The sequence below is a fragment of the Salminus brasiliensis genome, chromosome 6, assembly GCF_030463535.1.
Source record: "Salminus brasiliensis chromosome 6, fSalBra1.hap2, whole genome shotgun sequence".
Lineage (NCBI taxonomy): Eukaryota > Metazoa > Chordata > Actinopteri > Characiformes > Bryconidae > Salminus > Salminus brasiliensis.
The window spans coordinates 35411139-35433146 of NC_132883.1; the positions used below are offsets into that span (position 1 = coordinate 35411139).

The window sequence follows — 22008 nt, forward strand, 5'->3', positions numbered from 1 at the left end:
ACTCAGAATTGTTGATGATACCTGAGTTACCTGAGTGTGATGTATAACTGACCATGTTGACTGTATATTTTGGTCCTTTTCCTCAAAAACTGTAAACGTGGCTGTGAATGTGAAAACACCACCTAATGTGCCTCTCTGTGATTTATATATAAAAACATTATATATAATGTTTTTTATTATAGCTGAACGAAGCATCAGGGTTGAGAACATTTAACCTGTTATTATACATTCTGTTATCACTAGCTAGCTCCCATCAACAGTGTTGTCCGTATTGGATAGCACTGGACAATATGGAAATATTCAGGATATTTAAAGACATTTTTTACGATATATATACAATATTTATCTCAATATTTTGTCATGTAGACAAAATACACCAACAGCGTTAAACTGCCACCAAATACTCTCCCATACTGAGTACTGTAATTTTTACTTCAAATATGCTGCACTCCATTAAATTAAATAAGACTGATTACACCCTTTGTAAAGAAACATGCAGTTAATCATATTAACTATATCATATAATTAACTATATAATATGTCTCTATATATATTAGACAATATCCACGAGTCACTCATAAAAGTTATTGTGCATATTGTGTACCATGATGACAAACTTTCCCACGATACAATAAAATATTGTCATGTTGCCCAGCTCTAATATTTGACACAGTGAATGTCCTGGCTATGGTAAGGTGAAGTGTACGTGGTATTACATAGGCTACTGCAGGGTTTGGTGTGTGCCGCAAGTGATATTCATCTTGTTAGCTTACAGTGATCACCCCCTGTGCAGCATCTCATTAAACATGACCAGGCATATCAGTCAGAATGTGTGTGTATGTGTGAGACAGCCTTTTCCAAACAACTCCTGCTTGAGTGTATGCAGGCCAGCCATTGTTTTCTACTATTCGAACTAGTAGGACTGCATAGTATCAGCAGAATTCCAGGTTGTGATTACATTGCTGGATCTTAGATTTCTGATGTAATTTAAAGTATATTATTTATAATTACTTTCCATTACTTTTTTTATTTTGCAGAACTACTGTGTAAGAGAATAAAACGCTCAAGTCTTCCTACATGGTTGTGAAAATCCTCAAACTTTGTCTCAATGATCAGCAGGCACAGGCTCAGCAGGCACAGGCTCCTCTAAACAGCTACCTAGTGAATGAAACTGAAAACAACTGAATTCATGCAAAGCAGAAAAAGACTATAAGAATATAGGAAAAGCTACTTGGCACCGGCACTGGCGTCTGCTGTTTGATGCATCAGAGCTTGGCACACTGTTTTTTTTTCTCTGAGCGCTTTGGTTCCCAGGTGACGCTGCATCGGCGGCAGTTCAGAAGCATGTGTTGGAGGAGGTGTGTGTTGGTCTTCACCCTCTCAGTGTTGGGAGCATTGCATGTGATGGGAGAAAATGTATGGGTATGGGTTGGGTTATTGGTGAAAATGGGTAAAACAGGAAGGGTGGAGGAAAAGAAAGAAAACCTTTATAGTGAACTGCTTGTAGGATTGCTAGAAAGGCTACTTAGAATCTTTGTTTGATTACAGAAGTCCTTCATGAACATTTAGCAAACTATGGAGTGGCAAAGCTAGCACAAATGTAACCTTCATGGAAAAGTAATAATAAGAAAGACTTTTTGTGTCCTCACCACAAAATTTTGCATGAAAAGTAATAAGCCTCATGCATTTTTAAGTTAATCACAACCTTTTTGGCAGCAGTGAGCATGTTTGGAGAAAACAGGATGCAGAAATTAATGAAGAGCACACCTCTCCAACTGTTAAGCAATCCTGTTTGGGCTTGTGTTGCAGCCAGTGACATGAGGATCATTTTACTGGTAGAGGGAGGAATGGATTCAGTTAAATACTGGTGAATTCTGGACGCCTTACCATGGCCCTCAAGGCCCACAACCTAAACATCATTGACAATCTGTGGATGCTATGGACTGGTATGTTCTGGGGGACCCTCTGGGCAAGGGGCAGTTCAGATAGCAGCAGTTAGCTAGCTAATACCCCTTTATATTTCATGATGGCATGTGCAGTTCAGTGGTACTTTATCCTATAGTATTATCTAACTTAGTCTTTCTGCATGTTTACATTTCACATTTCATTTGCTTTCAGGGCCTGTATTTCATAATAACATATGGTTTATTCCACCACTGTGGCCGACTGCAAAATTTGGTCAAATTGATTTCTTGGTGGAGCGTTTTCACTGACCAGTGGTGGCAGAAACATGTATCGTTACCCTACTGAATAACATGGAACATCTAGTTCGATATTATCCGTCTATCATAATGTAAATGCTGTATAGCAAGCACTGTAATTGGTTAGGAGCTCATTTGCATATTGCAGCCTTCTGTGATATTCTTCTTGCAAAGGCCAATAATTCTCAGGGCATTTCCTGTCGACTGGTATAAATATCATTCAAATCCTGATAAGAAAAGGATAAAAGAAGGTTTTTGGGATATGAGATATTTCTGCGTGCAAAATGTCAGCAGACCCACCCCCACCACCACCACCACCACCACAACCACACACACACACACTCCCCACCAACAGCCCTTTATCTTCTCCCCAAGCTCTCCATTCATCCTCCCCAATACACACCATCTCTCTGTTCCTTCTATTCTTTTCCTTTATAATCCCTCCCTCCATGTCTTTCCCTTCCTCATTGTCCCACTCTTGCGCTCTCTGTTTTAATCTCTCGCTGATCCGTGTGTAATTGCTGACCATCTGGGTCGCTGTGGGGAGAGATGCCTACAGCTCAGCAGATGACCAACACGGACAAACATAAAATCTGACACATCCCAAAACCCAGGCTCCAACACATTAAGCCGTTCTCCATCCCTTCCCTTATCTAGAATCTAATCCTTTTAATCAGATGTGGGGGAAATGGAATACTGTCCATTTACTGGAAAGCTAACCCATACCTGTGCTTTAGTTTAGTGTGTAGAGGATGATGGTATATGAACCTACACACAGTCTGGAGAAATTAGCTGGATGAGGAGTGTAATGATTGGATTTGCCCTCCCTGCTGAAAAATCCAGCTCAAGATCAGCTTTTAGTGGTAGCTGTTTTTGGATGGTTTAAGCTGGTCTTCGATGGTCAAGCTGGTTGAGAAGCTGGTCATACATATACAAACAGGTTATCTTAGGCTGGTTATTCAGCCTAGTGTATGTTGCATTTAATTTTGATCATGCTTAGTGATGCTTGGCCATGCTGGTCAACCAGCACGGTCAACCTTAGTCATACTGGTGGTCTAGCTTGGTCATGGTTTAATAGCTAAACCATCAAACTCATACTGTTTTAAATTCATTTCTGAAGCTGGAAAAGCTTCTATAGTACCACATTTACAGTCCAGACTGTTATTAAGCAGACAACTAATCAGTGGTTTGCTGGGAATGCTGTAGTTCTATTACCTTCCGTTCTGTAGAAATAAGGCCAAAACTGTCCGCCATGTTGTCAAATTTGTAACCAGAGTCTGCGCAGATGAGACTAGGACTGGGTTGCACCAGGTTTGCGTACGTACGATTGTACGTCCGAAGTCCTTAGTTACACTGGCTAACAAATGTACAACCTGTCACACTGTTAATCCACGCTGTTATGGAAGCATGGATGGCAACTGGCACAGATGAATAGCTGCTTGTCTTTATGGCCAGAGTGTAATCAAATCATACATAAGAGGTTATTGTTACCCTATGTTTGGGCAAATTTGCTTAAAATTTAAAGTGAAAAAAAATGGCTTCCCTTCTCTGAGCAGCTTCTTTTGAATAGTCCATGTATTTGCATAGCTTACTGATTATCTGGTGCCAAACAAATTAGGACAACTGATCCCACAAAGCTTCCACAGGAATAAATTCCAGAAATGCAGTGATCCAGATTCAGAAATCCCCCCTAAAAATGTACCCTCCTTTATGCTTGTGGATTCTGTACCGACTGTATTCTGTGAGTGTGCTGTTCTGAGTGATCTTGTACTTCTTACATGGTCAAAGTAACTTTCAATCAATTAAAACAAAAGCTTAGTATGTGCTTATATACGGGCCTGAATGAGGTGTTGAATATAAACCATTATAGAAGTATAAACCATTTATTTTTATTTATTTATTTTTTTTATACATGTTAAATTTCATGTACCTAGATAAGCATTACAGACAAATGAAGGCTATACGTGCAGGAATATGAATAAAATGAAGGTGTCTCAGTGCAAATCAAGTGTCACCTAAACATTGTGATCTTCCAGAGTACAACAAATACCTCATCAAATATTGGTATGAAATATTGGCCAAATCTGTGTATCCGTCATCTACATACTGTACGTAGAATACCTAAAAATTCAAAATGTGTGTTTCGAGGACTGCACCACTTATTGATGACCTGAGTTTAAGGTTGTTGCGTCTCGACTTTGCCTTCAGGGTGCCTCTAAGGGTGCTTGGTTTTATAGTGGAAGTCAATTTGGGAGCTCTTTGGCTTTATTACATTTAGCATAGACGCTGATTTCTGAGTGCTTGAGCATGCTTTTCAAGGCCAACAAAATTGGCTAATGTTTCCTTTTAATGATTCTCTTACATGCCAAGTGTGAATGTGTTCATATTTTACAGAGCATTATTTAAACATTGCTACTGAACATAAATTAGACTAGATGTCTACTTCTAAGTCTGTGCGCACACACACTCACTCACTCACACACACACATGCACGTGTTTGTTATTCTAATGGCTTCTTCTAAGCCGGATCAGTGTTGAAATTAATAATAAATTAAAGGCTTCGCTTGGTGAAATATTCATGACCATTTCACACACCCTTGTCTCCTTTAGAAGGGCTCCTTTGAAGGAGCACTCAAGGAGAAAGCTAATATGGAGTGTGTTTGTGTGTGTGTGTGAGGCTGCGCCCATGCTGTCCTTGTGTGGTTTTTGGAGAGTGTTAAATGGATTGAAAAGAGGAACCTTTTTGACAGGAAAACTAAAGATGGGCTCCATCATGTGCGCATGTGTATGTGTGTGTCTTGCTGACTGATTACATCTAGTTGAGGACTAGATAATACCAGGGGATTGTGATGGATGATGTTATGAGATATATCTGAACATATATCTGTAAATAATATTGTTATTGCTCTTTTAATTTTTAATTCTTATTTATATTATGTATATAGTGTAAATTATTTATGTCTTGCTATCCCTTTCTGCTGTTACACTGGGAATTTCCCCACTGCGGGACTAATAAAGGACTATCTTATCTTATCTTATCTTATCATATTGGTATCGGCAGATACTGCTGTAAAAATGTCCATAAGGCCACAGAATGGCTATGTGGTAACTGTGGTTCGGTGGTGACTAAAATATCTGCGTTTTACATATATCACATATTATTCAAAACACTTCTTAGCTAGCCAGGTGTTAACTACTCCACCTGATGTTAGCCAGATAACTGCTCTAGCTGGTGTTGGGTAGATGTTAACTACTCTAGTAGGGCGTTAGACGGATTCAGAAACAGTAAATATCTATTTCTTAGACAAGCTAACATCAAGCAAATCAAATCAAATCACGTTTATTATCTCATCACATTACACAGCTGTAAAGGTGAGGGAAAAACGTTGTACTCCTTTGTACTACTGCATCGTCCCTCACAGTAGATTTACAATATTAGACTGGTAAAAGCAGTTAAATGTACCGGTTTGATATAATTGAAATGTTTACATTATTTACAAAAGGCACTGGATGGGTGTGAGTTCAGGTGTAGTGTGGGTGGGGGAAAGTCTTTGTGGGCACATCATACACTGAGGAGAAAATATCTAGTGTAGAAGAGGCGAGTCCTCTGTAGCATCCAACACTGTACTGGTCAGTAATCTTAGCTCATTAGATACACCTCCGTTTCCAATTACATTTCTCTCTGTGTGGCGAAACAATTGTGTGTATACATGCGTTTGCCTCTTACCATCAGTCTTCTCACCTGGAAGTAAGCCTACACAGCTCCATGTTGTTTTTCACTGAAGACATTATGTTCTTCCCAGCTCTTCACCTATTGCCGGGCTGTCGACACTAACGTTAGCATTGTGTAATCAGCGTGTATACATCATGTATATCAAACCAGAGGCCATTTTATAGACGTAATGTGCCAAATGTTGGCAAAGGTTCGAATCCGCTTCAACAAGTCTGTCTGAAACAAGACGAGACTTCGGAATGCAGTTAGCACTATGCTAACACATGGCCGTGTAGCTGTAGCCGTGCTCCTGACATTTAAGATGATATAGTCACAAAATCATTAACTTAGTAGAGCACAACATGCAGTTACACATCATCTTAATACAGACTTCATCAGAAAGCCTGCAGTTCACTTTTAATCATTTGCATCGCAAAGGTAAGGTAAGGCTGCTTTCCACTAAGTGAACCAGGCCATGCTAACACTGCGCTAACAATATTGATCGAGTGCTAAAAATGGAACAACTATTCTTGTGCTCATTAAAAACAGTCTCCGCAATTTTCCGTACTGGAAATATAAAGACCCTGGATCTTGTGGTACAAAGATGATGCAAATATTGAGCCAGTCAGCGGATCCCTAGGCCATTAAGCCGTCCCACAGAACAATTCTGTGGCAAGCTAACCGTGCTGAGAAAACTGGGCTCAGTCTGGTCTGTAGGTTTTCTATGCTGAACCGTGTCAGTGTAGAAAAGCCACCAGAACGGTTACCCTCCATGCTCAGAACTGTTCGGCCCTGCAGTGGAAAAGAGACCATGTTTATTTATTGCCATCTGCAGATATGCAGATGACCTATTAGATATCAACTCACAATTCCCATACTGGTGCATACAAATACATCATCCTGGTAAGAGTGTAACGTGTGTAAGAGTGTGTGTGTGTGTGTGTGTGTGTGCTCAGAGAAAGCAGGGTTATTGGAAGCAGTAGCAAGTGGAATTGGGTTTACATTGCTTTGCTCTGGTTGGGCTGTCGGGGAGTTTCAGTCAGCATGCTGGGGAATGTTGGCAGGGTTTCCATGACGATGGCCAGCGTCCTCCTTCTGTCTGTATCCGGCTGCTCTGAGCTCCATGCACCAAGACCCATCGCCATGACAACGGCTCTTTTACATGATTGGTTGATTTAGTTTATTGGGCATTAAGGGCAATTTTGCCATTTATATTGGAAGTGTGATTGCTGTAGGACCACATAAACCTGTCTGGAAGTATTATATGTGGTGTGTGTGTGTGTGTGTGTGTGTGTGTGTGTGTGTGTGTGTGTGTGTGTGTGTGTTTCCATATCTTGATATTTCCATATGCTCTACAACACCCTACAGCTGCTTTGGAGGTCAGGGATATGTCCACTAGACTGTCCCTCTTCACTGACCTTGATTCCATCTGTGTAGAAACATCTGTGTTGTCAGATTCCCTGTCTCACACACACATACACACTTGGTTTTAAGCCTGGAACAATCAAAGTCCCATTTCCACTGTAGAGCAGCCAAACATTTAGATAAACGTGACAAAACAGGTGTGTTGGTGTACAGTATCATGTTTTATATTGTAATGTGGAGTCGCTGCCAGAACTCTTCTTCCATAGGCGCAGACGTTGGTATTAACTGATCATTAAACCGTCAAATAAAACTAGTTACCATAGCAATACTCCTAAACCACTACAGTTTACAGTAGTAAACTACTACACATCTATTTATCTGTCTGTCTGTGTCTGCCTCTGTCAGTCTGCCTTTCTATCTGACTAACTACATCTATCTATCTATATATCTATCTAACTATCTCTCTCTATCTATATCTGTTTCTGTCTGTCTCTCAATCAATATATATACATATATATATTATGTGTCTGTTTATTTACCTGTCTGTCTGACTATCTGTCTATCTATCTATGTGACTGTCTAGCTGATTGCCTAGTAATGTTATGTATGTATGTATGTATGTATGTATGTATTATTATTATTATTATTTTATTTTACAGCAAAGGCAAGCTGCCAGGAGTGGATAGTCATGTGACTGCATTTTGGTTAAGAAGCAACAGTAGAGACACACACACACACACACACACACTTACAGAGGGAGAGAAACAATAATCACATGACTCACATGTTGGTTACACTCTAAGGGGTTTTAAAGACTAAGATGTCACTAAGCTACAAACATCCACCAGGCTGTATATACATCTCTGTGGCTCCATCCACCTCTGGTGAATGACAGACCAATCTGTAATCCAGCTGCATCCCCACCCCCAACACTCACACATGCACCAGATCTGTGCACCAGCATATAGCCCAGCCAATTGGCTTCCAACATTGAGTTCCTGTGTGTTCATTATCTGTAAAATATCAGCTTGAGAAATTTAAAGGAGCTTAAGTTTAAGCCTATTAACTGCTTTTGATTAAAAAAAACGTTTTTTTTACCAACCATGGTCAGTTATGCCACCTTATTGTCCAAATCTGACCACTGCAGGGCTGCTGCTGAACTGAACTCTGAGCAGACTCAGAGTCATAATAGTCTTTTTTCTGGTGGATTTAGAGGATAGAACTCTGAGTAAGATTACTGGAGCAGCTTTTGTAAAGAACTGGAAGGGACAGAAAAAAATACGCTCCTGCAATATTTGCACACAGAGCTGAACATGCTGTCATGCACACTTGTAGACACATACACATACATACACACACACACACACAAATTCACATACAGATAGAGGGACTTGAATATTCAGTCCGGACAAACGTCCATGCAAATATGCAAAAAGAACACCTGTGTTTATACACACACACACACACACACACACTCTCTTTAAGGATCAGCTCAAATCCTATTTCACAAATCCCACTTCCTCTCTTATTAAAATCTGTCAGTTCCCAATTCCACTTTTTCACACTGGCTCCTACCCTCTCCCACCACTTCCCCTCCTCTTATCTGCAGGCTTGTGGGGCGTTCAGACGAAGCCTTTTTAAACGTGAGGAACGCTGTGTCTCATGTTTACAAGATAGCAGGGCATGATTTTTAGAGGGCAGGTTTTGATTTGATTGATAAGTACATCATCAATGCAAAAAAGATCCTCTCTTCTCTTCTTTTTACTCCTCCACCCTCTCCTTTACTCCTCCCATTTTCTCCATTCTCATCTTTATTCCTATTCCCAACCATCCTCTTTACTTTTCTCCTCTTTACTTCTCTCCCCTTTACTCCTCCCATTTTCTCCATTCTCCTGTTTACTCCTCTTCTCAGCTCTCCCCTTTACTCCTCCCATTTTCTCTATTTTCATCTTTATTCCTATTCCCAACCATCCTCTTTACTTTTCTCCTCTTTAATTCTCCTCTTTACTCCTCTTCTCCACTTTCCCCTTTACTCCTCCCATTTCCTCCTCTTTACACCTATTCTGAACTCTCCCCTTTACTCCTCCCATTTTCTCCATTCTCCTATTTACTCCTCTTCTCAGCTCTCCCCTTTACTCCTCCCATTTCCTCCTCTTTACACCTATTCTGAACTCTCCCCTTTACTCCTCCCATTTCCTCCTCTTTACACCTATTCTGAACTCTCCCCTTTACTCCTCCCATTTTCTCCTCTTTACACCTATTCTGAACTCTCCCCTTTACTCCTCCCATTTCCTCCTCTTTACACCTATTCTGAACTCTCCCCTTTACTCCTCCCATTTTCTCCATTCTCCTATTTACTCCTCTTCTCAGCTCTCCCCTTTACTCCTCTTCTCAGCTCTCCCCTTTACTCCTCTCATTTTCTCTATTTTCATCTTTATTCCTATTCCCAACCATCCTCTTTACTTTTCTCCTCTTTAATTCTCCTCTTTACTCCTCTTCTCCACTTTCCCCTTTACTCCTCCCATTTCCTCCTCTTTACACCTATTCTGAACTCTCCCCTTTACTCCTCCCATTTTCTCCATTCTCCTATTTACTCCTCTTCTCAGCTCTCCCCTTTACTCCTCCCATTTCCTCCTCTTTACACCTATTCTGAACTCTCCCCTTTACTCCTCCCATTTCCTCCTCTTTACACCTATTCTGAACTCTCCCCTTTACTCCTCCCATTTTCTCCATTCTCCTATTTACTCCTCTTCTCAGCTCTCCCCTTTACTCCTCTTCTCAACTCTCCCCTTTACTCCTCTCATTTTCTCCATTGTTCTCTTTACTCCTCTGCTCTTTACTCCTCTTTTCCACTCTCTTTATTACTCCTCATTTTCCCCATTCTCCTCTTTACTCCTCTCTCCTTTACTCTTCCTCCTTCCCCCTGCTCTTTACTCCTCTTCTCTCCTCTAAAGTAGAGAGATGGGGAAAAGAGGAAAGATAATGATGCCTCATTTACTCTGCTTTTCTTTTCTGTACTCCTCTTTTTACTCCTCTCCACTTCTGTCCTTCATAACTCAACACATGCAGGGCTCTGATTGGCTTCTGGCATTTCCAATGTAATCTCTTTCCTTCTCCTTAGTCCCCTTTTCTTTTCTCCTCCTTATTCCTCTTCATTTCCCCCTTCTTCTCTTGTGTCCTCTGTAGTCCTCCTCTACGTATTTGCTCCCCTCGTTTTTACTCTCGTCTTCTCTCCTCTTTACTTCTCTCCTCTGCTCTCCTCTTTTGTCCTTCATAACTAAATTCAACACGTGCAGGGCTGTGGTTGGCTCCTTCCGTTTCCACGGTGATCACTCCGCTTCAGCTGCGACCGTGTGAGAGTGCATGTGAGGACCCGGTGACGTTACCCTCGCCTGTCTGTCACTCGCTTCAATTCCCTTCAGTTCACGGGGCTTTATTGGCATGACAAATGAGTATAGTTTGTTCTGACGAGTTTCAGAGTTTGGAAAGACAAAATGAAACAAAAATGGGGGGGGGGGGGGGGGGGGTGACACGAGAAAAGGGAGGGGAAAAAGCAGAAGTAATTATGTGTGAATATGAAACGGGCGGTTACAAGCTAGTGTAGCTAGTGTTACAAGCTTTTCTGCTCACACACACAACCAACAAGTGAGTGAGTGAGAGAGATTCAACACTGAAAGAATCTGTGGATGCCCACTTTTCTTCTAGAAGTGACCAATCGACAGATCCCCATCTGTGATTAAAAGCATTCTTTCTCATTCACTCTTTCCATCCATCCCTCTCTCTCTCTCTCTCTCTCTCTCTCTCTCTCTCTCTCTCACACACACACACTCACACACTCATGGTCTCCGTCTCTCTTCCTCTTGACTCACCCCCCTCTCTCTCCTTCTCCCTCTCTCACTCCTCTCACTCTCGCTCCTCTCCCCCACTGTCATTAGTTGCTATGGAGACACCTCAGTGGCATTATTGCTCATAGGGTTGGTAGCACAGTTTGTGTGTGTGTGTGTGTGTGTGTTTCAAAAGACTAGGATGGGGGAGTGAATTTTGGGGGCTGACCAGACGATTGTGTAGAGGGGGGAGGAGGAGAGGATAGAGGGAAAGCGGGGAGGAGTAGAAAAGCGTCAGCATGCAGGATGAGGGGAGAGAGAGAGAGAGACTGACTGAGTGAGTGAGTGAGTGTGGAGACTCAGTGAGCAGAGCTGACTAGGAGAGTATGTGTGTGTGAGTGAGTGTGTGTGTGTGTGTGTGTATGTGGGGGGTAGACTAGGTCTCAAGCTCTTTGCCCACTTCTCGTGCCTTCCCTGACCTGCTTTATGGACTAAACCAGGCTGTGTGTGAAAAACCGGAGACACGTGCATGCGTGTGTATTGGCAGCAGCCTATCTGGAGAGCAGACCAGAGGAGGAAAAGAAGCAGGTGCAGACGGCCAGCAGAGCTTAGCCTGTGAGTTTCTGACCACTACCCTTTTTTTCTATGGAGGAGGAGAGTTAACATGGTAATGAGTGTGTGTGTGTGTGTGAGAGAGAGAGTGAATGGTAGTTTACACTGCTGATGTGCAGGGTTTTTGAACATGGTGGAACATGCGGGGTGGTCTGAGTGTCTGGAAGTGTGGTCAGCTGTTTCTTACTTTTTATAAATGCCTGAATTCGTCTGCACCTTTTCATGGACGCCTGTTGACAGCCCTCCGTATAGCTGAAGAATTTCTGCACAGCATCAGTGAAACCAAGTAGAAAGTGTCCACGGTAGGCTGTGCGTTGACCTTTAGTCTAAATAAGCCCTGTCTTGTTGTCTGTAGATCTGGAGATAGTAGCAAAACACAAGTAGATCTGGTGATCTGGTGGGCTTAGTGGGTGGTTTTTACGCGATGAGCTATTAAGACAAATGTGACCACTCATCCTGACATGAAGTTCATGATCTAGATGTGGAAACATGATTCATTTTAATATAATCTTGTACATTGCGCTTACAAGAGCTGTTAGCTGGCAAGCTCTGGTACAAGCACTACTATCCCCTATGGTAGAGGGCTAATCTCTCTGTTACGTCCTCAGTTTATAACACCTAATGTTACCTGTTCATTTTTAATGTGGTGAAATGATGGGTACTAATGCTATTTGATATTTAACCAGACTACTGTGTGTGTGTTTGTGTACTACAGTAGTAGTAGTAGTAGTAGTAGTAGGGGTGGTGGTAGTAACTGTAGTAGAAGCAGGGTCTTCTTGAGGCTCTTGAAAAATACATGTGTCCTACATGTTTTATAGTTGTAATTGCAAATGCATGCTGGCTGGCTTCTCCTCAGACATGCTAGCTAGCTGGGCCAGGCCCTGTGTTTATCAATGAGCCAACGTGTCGAAGGTTAAATGTGTTTAGAGAGCCAGTGGCCTTTTCCAGTTTAACCCTGAGTTTCGATTCAGTGTGGTTTATTTATATCGAGAACTTAAGTAGAAAGTAGAGCCGAATCTGTGTCTACATGTCTACATTTTCATGTCATCCTCAAAACAATGTTTTTTTTAAATGTGTTTTTAACGAGAATGTGAAGCTCGGGAAAGCTGGCCACCTGCGCAGGGCGGTGGAGGAGGGTGGGGAGCTCTGGAAACGGGAAACGTTTAATTTGTCATCCAGCAGCACAGCGGACTGTTTCTGCGCAGACGGATGAGGGGGAATCGCTCTAGTCTTTTCACAGACCACCCCAGCAGCAGGAGCACTGACCTACAATCAGTTTTAGTGACATTCCTGATATTCATGAATACGGAGGCATCTGGCCGGAGATCAGCGCTCAGACTCAGGCAGGAATACAAGCCCAGTATGAGAGAAAGAGAGAGAGAGAGAGAGAGAGAGAGAGGGGCAGACAGAGACAGAGACAGAGACAGAGAGAGAGAGAGAGAGAGAGAGAGAGAGAGAGAGAGAGAGAGAGAGCGAGAGCGAGAGAGAGAGACTCGTTCCCATGTCAACCGTTCTGCGCAGGCGTGATGCTCGTGCACGTCCATTGGCGTTATTACGCGCCCTTTTCACCTCAGCCCAAAAGTGCACGAGGATGTTGACCTGCGCGCGGGTGACGTCACGTACCGCTTGGCGAGTTCTGTCAGGGTTGATGTCGAAACTCCTCCGGTTTAAAGCTTGCTAGCTAAGACGTGACCTGATGGCTGAGTGTTGGAAAACCTGAACTAAGACATGAGCTAGACGACGAAAATGCAAAGCAAGATGGGGGTTAAATGTCTAAACTTCGCAAAGAACGACGAGAAGTGTTTGCTGTTCACCCTGAAGGAAGAACAGTTGGGCCGGCTGTTGGGGAGCCGCTCTCGCGCTCAGTTTGAAGTACATTTTAGTTTCTTTCTCGACCTCGTCAAGTGCTTGACATGGTGAAGGACTCTGTAAGTAGGCCTGTGAAGCTGCTCGGTGTGTGTGTGTGTGTGTGTGTGTGTGTGTGTGTGTGTGTGTGGAGGTTGTTAAAAGTCACAGTGCCTCAGCCTGAGAAGGTCCGGCTGGAGGGTTGTCGTCATGGTAACGGTCGTCCGTATCCTAGCTCGGTCTAACCTTTTACTCAAATACCAAGGGCTGTCATGGCTGCGCGCGTGCGTGCGTGTGTGTGTGTGTGCGTGCGTGCGTTTGAAGCATGTGAACGTTTGACTAATGTGTGCCTCCTTTTTGAGTTATGTGATATTTAACATCATATTTCATCATCCGTGTGTGTGTGTGTGTGTGTGTGTGTGTGTGTGTGTGAGAGAGAGAGAGAGAGAGAGAGAGAGAGAGACTGGTTCAGTGGGTCAGGAAAGGGTTGCAGAATCTTAGAAAGTGAAACTTCAAAAAACCTAGGTGTCCCATCTCCCTCTCTCTCTCTCACACACACACATATACTCTCACCCACATAAGGATGGATTACAGTATCCATCCTGCTGTAATGTGGGATGTACTGTAGTAAAGAAGAACTTCAAAGTCATGTTCGCCTCAGTGTGTGTGTGTGTGCGCGTGTGTTCCTGTGGTGTGCTGACTTTGTAGTGCTGTCCTGCAGAGTGCCCTTAGCCTTACAGTAGTCATTACACAGACACACACACACACACTAATAGACCCCCCTAAAACCTTTAGTGCACAGCCCTGTCAGTTTGAGACACACTTGCGCGCACGCACACACACACGCACGCACGGTAGGAGGGCTTTTAAGTTGTCTCTAATGCTGAAATCCAGTACTTACTGTTTTAGATCGCCGTGCCCAGACCCTGAAGCAAAACAGCTGTGTGTGTATATATATGTGTGTGTGTGTGTGCGCGTGTGCTTTCATGCTCACCCGATTGAGCTTCTCTGGGATCCGAGTGTGTGTTCGTACTTTGGTACCACAGTGTAATTATGATGCATGTGTACATTAGATCGGTATGGAACCTGGACCTCTGCATGCTTAGCCAGCAGTGTGGACTGAGATGAACAAGGGGCTTGTTGGAGTCCATACAGAATCCGTAAAAAAAAACAACAAAAAAAAACACACAATGATGATCTGAGATTGTGAGGTGACAGCAATGTGAAGGCCCTGAACTGCACGCTTTGAGTTATACGAGCTGTTGTGGTGACCGAACTTAACCCTGAAGTGAATTCAAAAGATGTAAAAGTCAAAGAACATTTTATTTCTCTTGGTTGAACTCCAAACACAACAGATAGTCACAACACATTTGGCTTTGTGTGGTCTTGCCAAAATGATACTCAGTGATACAAAATGATGTAAAATGTTATTTATGAAAACTACAGCACTGTGGAAAAAAACACTTGTCATTTATATGATTTAAAGAAATAAAATGAAGTTATTCATTTTTAGGAGACACTGTTAAGGAGATTAGATAGGTAATAAGCCCATTACATAAGGAAGAGTTTCCACTCCATCAAGTTTAACCCTGTCCAGGTCCAGCTGTAAAAGTTTGCTTATCCATCATGTCAGCCAATAAAACGAGAGTTAAACTGAAGCAGACTGAATGCAGGGCTGAATGCTGGGACAGATTTACTCATGTTTGTGATAAAAAAAATGCTTAAAAAGGTCCTTCAAAAACTGGAGTTCACAAAATGAAGCATTGAATGTCAAATTTAGACCCTAACAACCATGCACAACCTAGCCGTTCACCAAAACTGCCTCCATCAGATAAACAGAAGTTACAGAGCGACGGTTTCACATAGATATTTGTTTTAGCATAAAAAATAGCTTTTTTTTTGAAAACCTGGCTAGTGCGCCCCCAATAGGTTAAAATTTATTTTACTCTTCCTCAAATGATGGTAAAAATAGAGCAGTGGGCAGCGACCTTCCATATGCCGATGCTCACGCTGGTTGCCGCAGCGACTTATGAGGCAGAAAAGGTTCTGATTGGTTCTCTGATCTCAATGTGGCCTCATTTAATGCAGTACTGTGCAAATGCTTCATGAGACATTGAAAAGTGCAACTTTCACTGCGAAAAGACGACTGAAGGAATGTGGAGTTGATCAAGAAACTCTTACTAAGGAAAAGGAAACGGACAAAAAAGGAGAACATATTCAGATCAAACTGCTGATCAGGCTGCTGCTGTTCTCACAACAGTGCACGAGTCCAGAGCTCTGCATCACACTGATGCTCTTTGGGATGACTTGGATGGTTGGAAGCATCCCCTTGCAGATTTCTGTAGAAAAACACATACCCACACACATACGCACACACAGAGAAGTCTGGTTGATAAGACCCCTATAAAACAATTCCTGTTAAATAGGTTATCTGCTTTTTTCCTGATGCTGGAAAATGCAATTAAATGGATGAAGGGTGATCTGACATTTACAGAGAGCTGAATATCTTTATTTATTCAACTGAAACAGAAACATTGTTCCTTTTTTCTAAGGATTAGAAAATTAGGGCCTAGAACATTCTCATAACATGTAGATACTAAGATATGTAAAGGTTATGAGATTGTATGCCAGTTAGTTCTGTCCCAATTCTAATGGTGAATGTTGTAAAATGCTAAATAACACTAAATACATATGTATGACTTTAGGTCCTGAAAAAAAAGTGTGTGTGTGTGTGTGTGTGTGTGTGTGTGTGTGTGTGTGTGTGTGAGAGAGAGAGAGAGAGCGAGCGAGAGAGGTAAGGAGAAAGAGAAAGAGAAGGAGTGAGAGAGACACAAACACTTTGAGTCTGACTGAAGGAGACAAGAATGCCCTGCCACTTCTTTTCCCTTTGGGTAAAAGGAATAATTGGAGCAGAGCAGACTGGAACAGAGTTTACTGAATAGCATAATGTACAGTAGTGTGTGTGTGTGTGTGTGTGTGTGTATGGTAAAATTCACTGCCTTCCCAGATATGATGTAGTACTAGTCACTGTCTGTTCTTGTATCCTGTAACAGACTTTCTTGTATTTTCCACAGTGATGTGGTCTGTGGGTTCTAGGGGTGTAACGATTCATACTGTTCAAAATTTGGTTCAGTACAATCCAGCAGTGTTTCAGTACCATTCCTGTAGTACAAAAAAGTTTTAGCTGCAAAGTAATCCTTATGAAGAGTGTGCTTTTATTTCTCATGATGTTCTCTGTGTTCTGGAGGCCTTTTGATGATACCAATCGAGGGTGGGGCGGGATGCTACTTTAACATTTCCAAGCAAACTTGGTAATGTAATGTTCTGTGCATTGTCTCTTAAGATGAAATGTGCTTTACTTTTCAGAATCAACCACATTTAAAACTCAGAGCACCAGCTGAGAGAGCCCGTGAATGACCGTACAGCACTATGCTCTGAAGCTCAGTGTGCTGTTAGTGGTGTTTGCTAGCTCTGCTGTGTTCTGATTCTCACGGTACTGGGCTTATTGGTGTACTCTTGAGAGGATATCTGGTTAGTGGACGTTTTTCTACAAATATGTGAGCCAGATATGAGTCCAAAATGCTTTTGCGTTTCCGCACTGGCTTTAATGGGGTTCTGCGGCTGTGAGCGAGGGCTGTATTGGCATCTAGGGGTTGAATGAGGAACTGCAGCATCTTTTGACTGTGCGTAAAGCTGCAGCAGCTCGCAAAATATAAATTACATGATCTGAGCAGATCATTTAGATCTGCTAATGCTGATACATAGCCGATCGATCAGTAGACCTTTCACACAGCAAATGACTAATTGCTCCACCTTTCCCCCTTTCCATATGAAAGTTTAGAACTCTGCACAGGAGGCAGGACATTGCTTGTGTGCTTCATGTGATGACCATAGTGACTTAAAACTTAACTGATTTTGGACTGAAATTGTACCACTACTCTTGGTTGTGGGAATTTTATGTTTTGTTGGCCAACATCAGTTGTGCATGGGAGGAGAGTGAGCCATTGTGAGGCTGAGAAAAAGAAGAAGCATCAGTCCCAATTGCACAAGCACTGATCGTGGCCAATGAAAAGGAAAGAAATTGCTGGTGACATAAAACTGGTTGGCCAAGGGAAACACAGCAGTTGATAACGTAAAACATTGTAAAAAACACATTGTAAAGACAGCTTCAAAATCAACAGTCACTGAACTGCACAGGTATTACAGTCCACAATCCAATTCTTCACAGAAGCATCCTTTCCTAGATTTTGCCTGGAAGACACGTGGATCCATAGGCTAGTTGGCTCTGCCAGTGTATTCGCTATGGTCATGGGATACAGATCAGCCAGAATCAAGGAAAGCACAAAGAAAAAGGAAGTATGATTCCTATGGTGTACAGAACTCCTCTGAGAGTTCTATACACTTGGTTAAGTGTTAAAGCTGTTTTCCAGCCAGGGAGCGACTTAGAGCACTGATCTCAAATCTTCCTAAAACTAGTGGTCTAAAGTTCGCTTCAAGCAGGCTCCGGTTCGGTCCGCTGCAGGTGGTATTAACGTGATTGCTTTAATTTTTCACATGACTTCTTTGACTTATCGTCTGCATGGCTAGAAACCTTCTCCTAGGACAGGAATGGGAAATTCCAGTCCTGAAGAGCTGGCTGATCCAATCTGTTGAGCCTCTCATCTAAACAAGCCCAGAATCGGTCTTAAGTAGTAGCTTCCTACCAATCCAAAACTGGGGACTACACAGTTACCAGTAATGCACTTCCTAGATGTATCTGTATATGGATGTGTCAGTTCTTTCAGAAGTCTATATTTGGGTACACCCCTATTACAAATGGCACCCAAATGGTGCATTTTGTTCCAAATAAAATGGCCAATGTGAGTGTAGGCGGCCAATGAGTGTATTTTTAGGAGTTTCAGAATGTGTTCAGTGGCTATATTTCATCAGGGCTAGACCCGGGCTGGCATAGCTGCTTATCTTCAGTATCAGGCGCTGCATGCAATCTTGTTAATTTAGATAAACATGCCATTTTGGATTTGACTCACTGTGACGCAGCTTTTATGAATCTGAATGTACTTTGGGCAGACATCTCGGATTTGAGTCATCGTTCAGAATGGAGATTTTTGGGGTCAGGATAGCCAGAAGGGATCTATTTAGTCCTTGAGTCATAATGATTTTAGCATCTTAATCACGAGCGCTTAGTGCTTACTGACGTTCAGATTTGTCTTGCGTTTCACAGAAAGCAGAGCAAATGCTTGCTGTACTGTGGCCTTCATCGGTTTGTGTGTGTGTGTGTGTGTTCTGTCGCCTCATTTAGGACCACAGCGGGCCCATAATGCTTTCATCAGAAAGGCGTACTCTGGGTACACCTCCGGACATGCACCCTTTTATGCGCACATACACACACGTGTACGCACACACACACACACTGCGTCAGAAGGGTCAGAGGGTAGGTTTTTTTGGACAAGGTAGTTAGGAAGCTTCGGTGTACCTCTCGTCTCCACTCTGCTGACCTGTTTCCCATTTCAGTCAACAAGGGAGTGTTAGTGGTTTGTGGGACGGAGGGCGGGAGGGAGGGAAAGTGTGTGTGTGTGTGTGTGTGTGTGTGTGTGTGTGTGTGTGTGTGTGTGTGTGTGTGTGTGTGTGTGTGTGTGTGTGTGTCTTTCTGTCAGCTGATGTACCAATGTTTTTGATGACAGCAGGATGAGCTGGGTGGATTGCAGGTCAGTTTCCATCTAAACAGGCGTGTACACACAGGTTTGTGAGGACAGTATCGTACATACAGTACTGTGCAAAAGTTTGAAGCACCTGTGATCTGCAGCTGTGGACTAGAATAGCTGCAAATAACCTTAACACACAAAGTAGTGCTGTTATGGATGCCACTGTGTTTATTAAAATATTTTACAAACTCATGAGAGTGTAGTTTTGCTGATAGTTATCATCCAACACCTGGTTTGGTTAATCTGAGTTTATCCCCTTAACGCAGAAAGGCTTATTACGCACTAAGGCGCATTATTCAGTGACTACAGGGACTTCTGTGCAAACTAGTGGGGCTATTCTTTGGTAATAGAAGTTTGTAATAACACGCCGGCGGGCTGTTTAAGGGGTTAATCAGGTGAGCTGGTGATGGAATTGACCTAATCCACAGGGAGTGCCAAAAATCTGGAAGCCAAGCTGTGTTCTCCAAACTAACTCACAAGAAATCAACTACTTTCTTCAAAATGAGATTCTTAATACTTTTACTATAATTCTGATTAATTGAATCTGTACTGATGTGATATGGTCTTCACAGGCACGTAGAGCTCTAAAGGCTACTGCACACCAGAGGAAAAGCTCTGCAGTGGGTTTCTGGTACTTAGCAGAAGTACAATAAGTGGCTATAGCACACCAAAAACCACTGATAAACAAGAAGATTAAGTAAATGATAGATTTACACTAAAATATCGATATAATGGTTCTGTCATTTAGTAAATCTGCTGTTATCAGCAGCCTTACTTTTCATGGCTTCGCTGTTTTCAGGCTATGATGTGACTAGGCGAATACTATTAGCTGAGGGGAAAACAGGCGCTTATCAAGTGTCTTTCAGACTTTTAGACTCATTTTAGTTTAATTGAATCTTTCTGAGTGTAAATTGAAAAATGTCAAGCCACATGTGACCACATTTAACTGAAATGTTTTTCCTTGCAGTAAATCCTTTTGGTGTACTCTAGATAGCACATGGGTTATGAAAGGACAGTTCTGTAGGGCTCCGTAAAACCGTGGCACTAACTCCAAATAAAGCATGGGATCACTGTGTAACAGTGTAGTGGGAGCTTCCGAAACCAGATGTGCTCTACATTGCTAAAACCTTGAATATCAGGGTGTATTCTTCATCATGGAACACTGGCACTATGGTCAGATTAAATATATGTGTGGGTTGTGTACAAAGTCAGGAAATCATGGTCCTGAAAATGCACAAAAACACACACATGTGCATGTGTTGTGAATGTTGCCTGGAGGTCTCTAGCTCTTGCTGTCTGCAGTGCACTCTGCTAATTATCGTGTGGCATATTATGCATTACAACTGACTGCATCCTCCATATCTCCCCCCCCTGACGTGATAATAGTCTACAGTCTCTACTTCTTCCTGTCCTTACCTCATCCTTTTCTGTGCTTACTCCTCTCTCTCTCTCTCTATCTATATCTATCTCTATATATATATATATCCTCTTTCTTAGAAACCTCTCTTTGGTTTGGTGGTACTTTTTCAAAGGAATATTCCAGCATGTTTCAGCTTCTGCATCTGCATTGTTCTGTCTGTTACCTCATACAATGTTTTGAGCTGCTGAATTTAGTAAATAAGTATGGAGAACGTATGATTACATTTTGCAAATTGTTAACTGTGTCTGCATCAACTGTAGTAATGAAGGAAAAACATCAGAGAATACCTTCGAGTCTATTAAGTGAACAGTCAGTTTTGGTTGATTTTGTTTTTTTCTATGCTTTTCCCGTACAACAGCTTATTCACGTCACATATTTCCACATTTTTCATTTATAGAACCTTCTATATCTGTAGCATATTCATCAAATTGTTTTGAGAAATCATATACAGAACCCTTTAAGAAGACAATAGTCTTGTATTCTGTTATGTAAACTTTTATGATGTTCAGTTCATCTTTTAGGGCGTTTTCACACTTGTCCCGGAGAGTTATCAGTTTGCACCCAGGACAGATTCTAGGCTCGTTCGTTCAGCAGTGTTACTTACTTTTCAAAGTTTGTACAGTGTCTTTGTTCAGAGTTTAACAAAACATGGACACAAATGTTCAAATTTCAGATTGTCAAAGTGCAGAATATGAGTTAGGACAATTTTTCAGAATCAGAAATACTTTATTAATCCCAGGAGGGAAACGTTTAGGGCTAAATTAAGGCTTTGACTGAAAGTTAAGTTTGACTTGGGTGAACTCTGAGGCCTTCAACCCGAGTCATTCTGCCCTCACGCTATAGTGGCGCCTCTTGGCCATTCACCGTTAATGCAGCCGTTGTTTTCCGTCCTGTGTGATGTGCCTGCAGAATATGTAAGTTACTGAAAAATGGATTGAAGAGCGCTGCTCTGAGCTTCGGACGCAGCCAATAACGGCAGCGTTTAAAAAATTCTTTCAATCAATGTAAAATAAACTATGCAATCTCTATTTTAAGGTTCATGAAATCATAAAATAACACTTTTAAAAAGATAGGTTTGGGACGTCTATTAGATTGCCTCCAATGGATAATTTGTTGTCCTGCAGTGGCGCAGAGGCGAGATTTCACTACTCTAGCGAAGTGGTGCATGACACGTGTTAGCTTCAAGTGTGCGAACGCTTCTTTACCTCAAAAAAGCTGTGCCATGCATCGGCTCGTAAAGTGTCGAACCTGACTTTTCCTTGTCGTTTTCAGTGTGACGTTCTCCTCTAATGTCCTTACTATGGTTCTGCGTGTTGTAAAATGCAGA

The 22008-nt window shown here is 42.1% G+C and overlaps 2 protein-coding genes across 3 annotated transcripts in view; both read left to right on the forward strand.

Annotated features, from left to right (window-relative positions):
- LOC140557603 (protein bicaudal D homolog 2) overlaps positions 1–22008 on the forward strand; it is a 122291-nt gene that overhangs the window by 86353 nt on the left and 13930 nt on the right. The window lies entirely within an intron of this gene.
- fgd (faciogenital dysplasia) overlaps positions 1–22008 on the forward strand; it is an 89338-nt gene that overhangs the window by 17073 nt on the left and 50257 nt on the right. Inside the window, exon 1 of one of the 2 annotated variants that reach the window (XM_072682202.1) lies at positions 11549–11717. The exons of the other annotated variant lie outside the window; for it this stretch is intronic. The gene's annotated coding sequence lies outside the window, so the exon portion shown is untranslated. Of the gene's footprint in view, positions 1–11548; positions 11718–22008 lie in introns of those variants that run through there. 2 annotated transcript variants of the gene reach the window in all.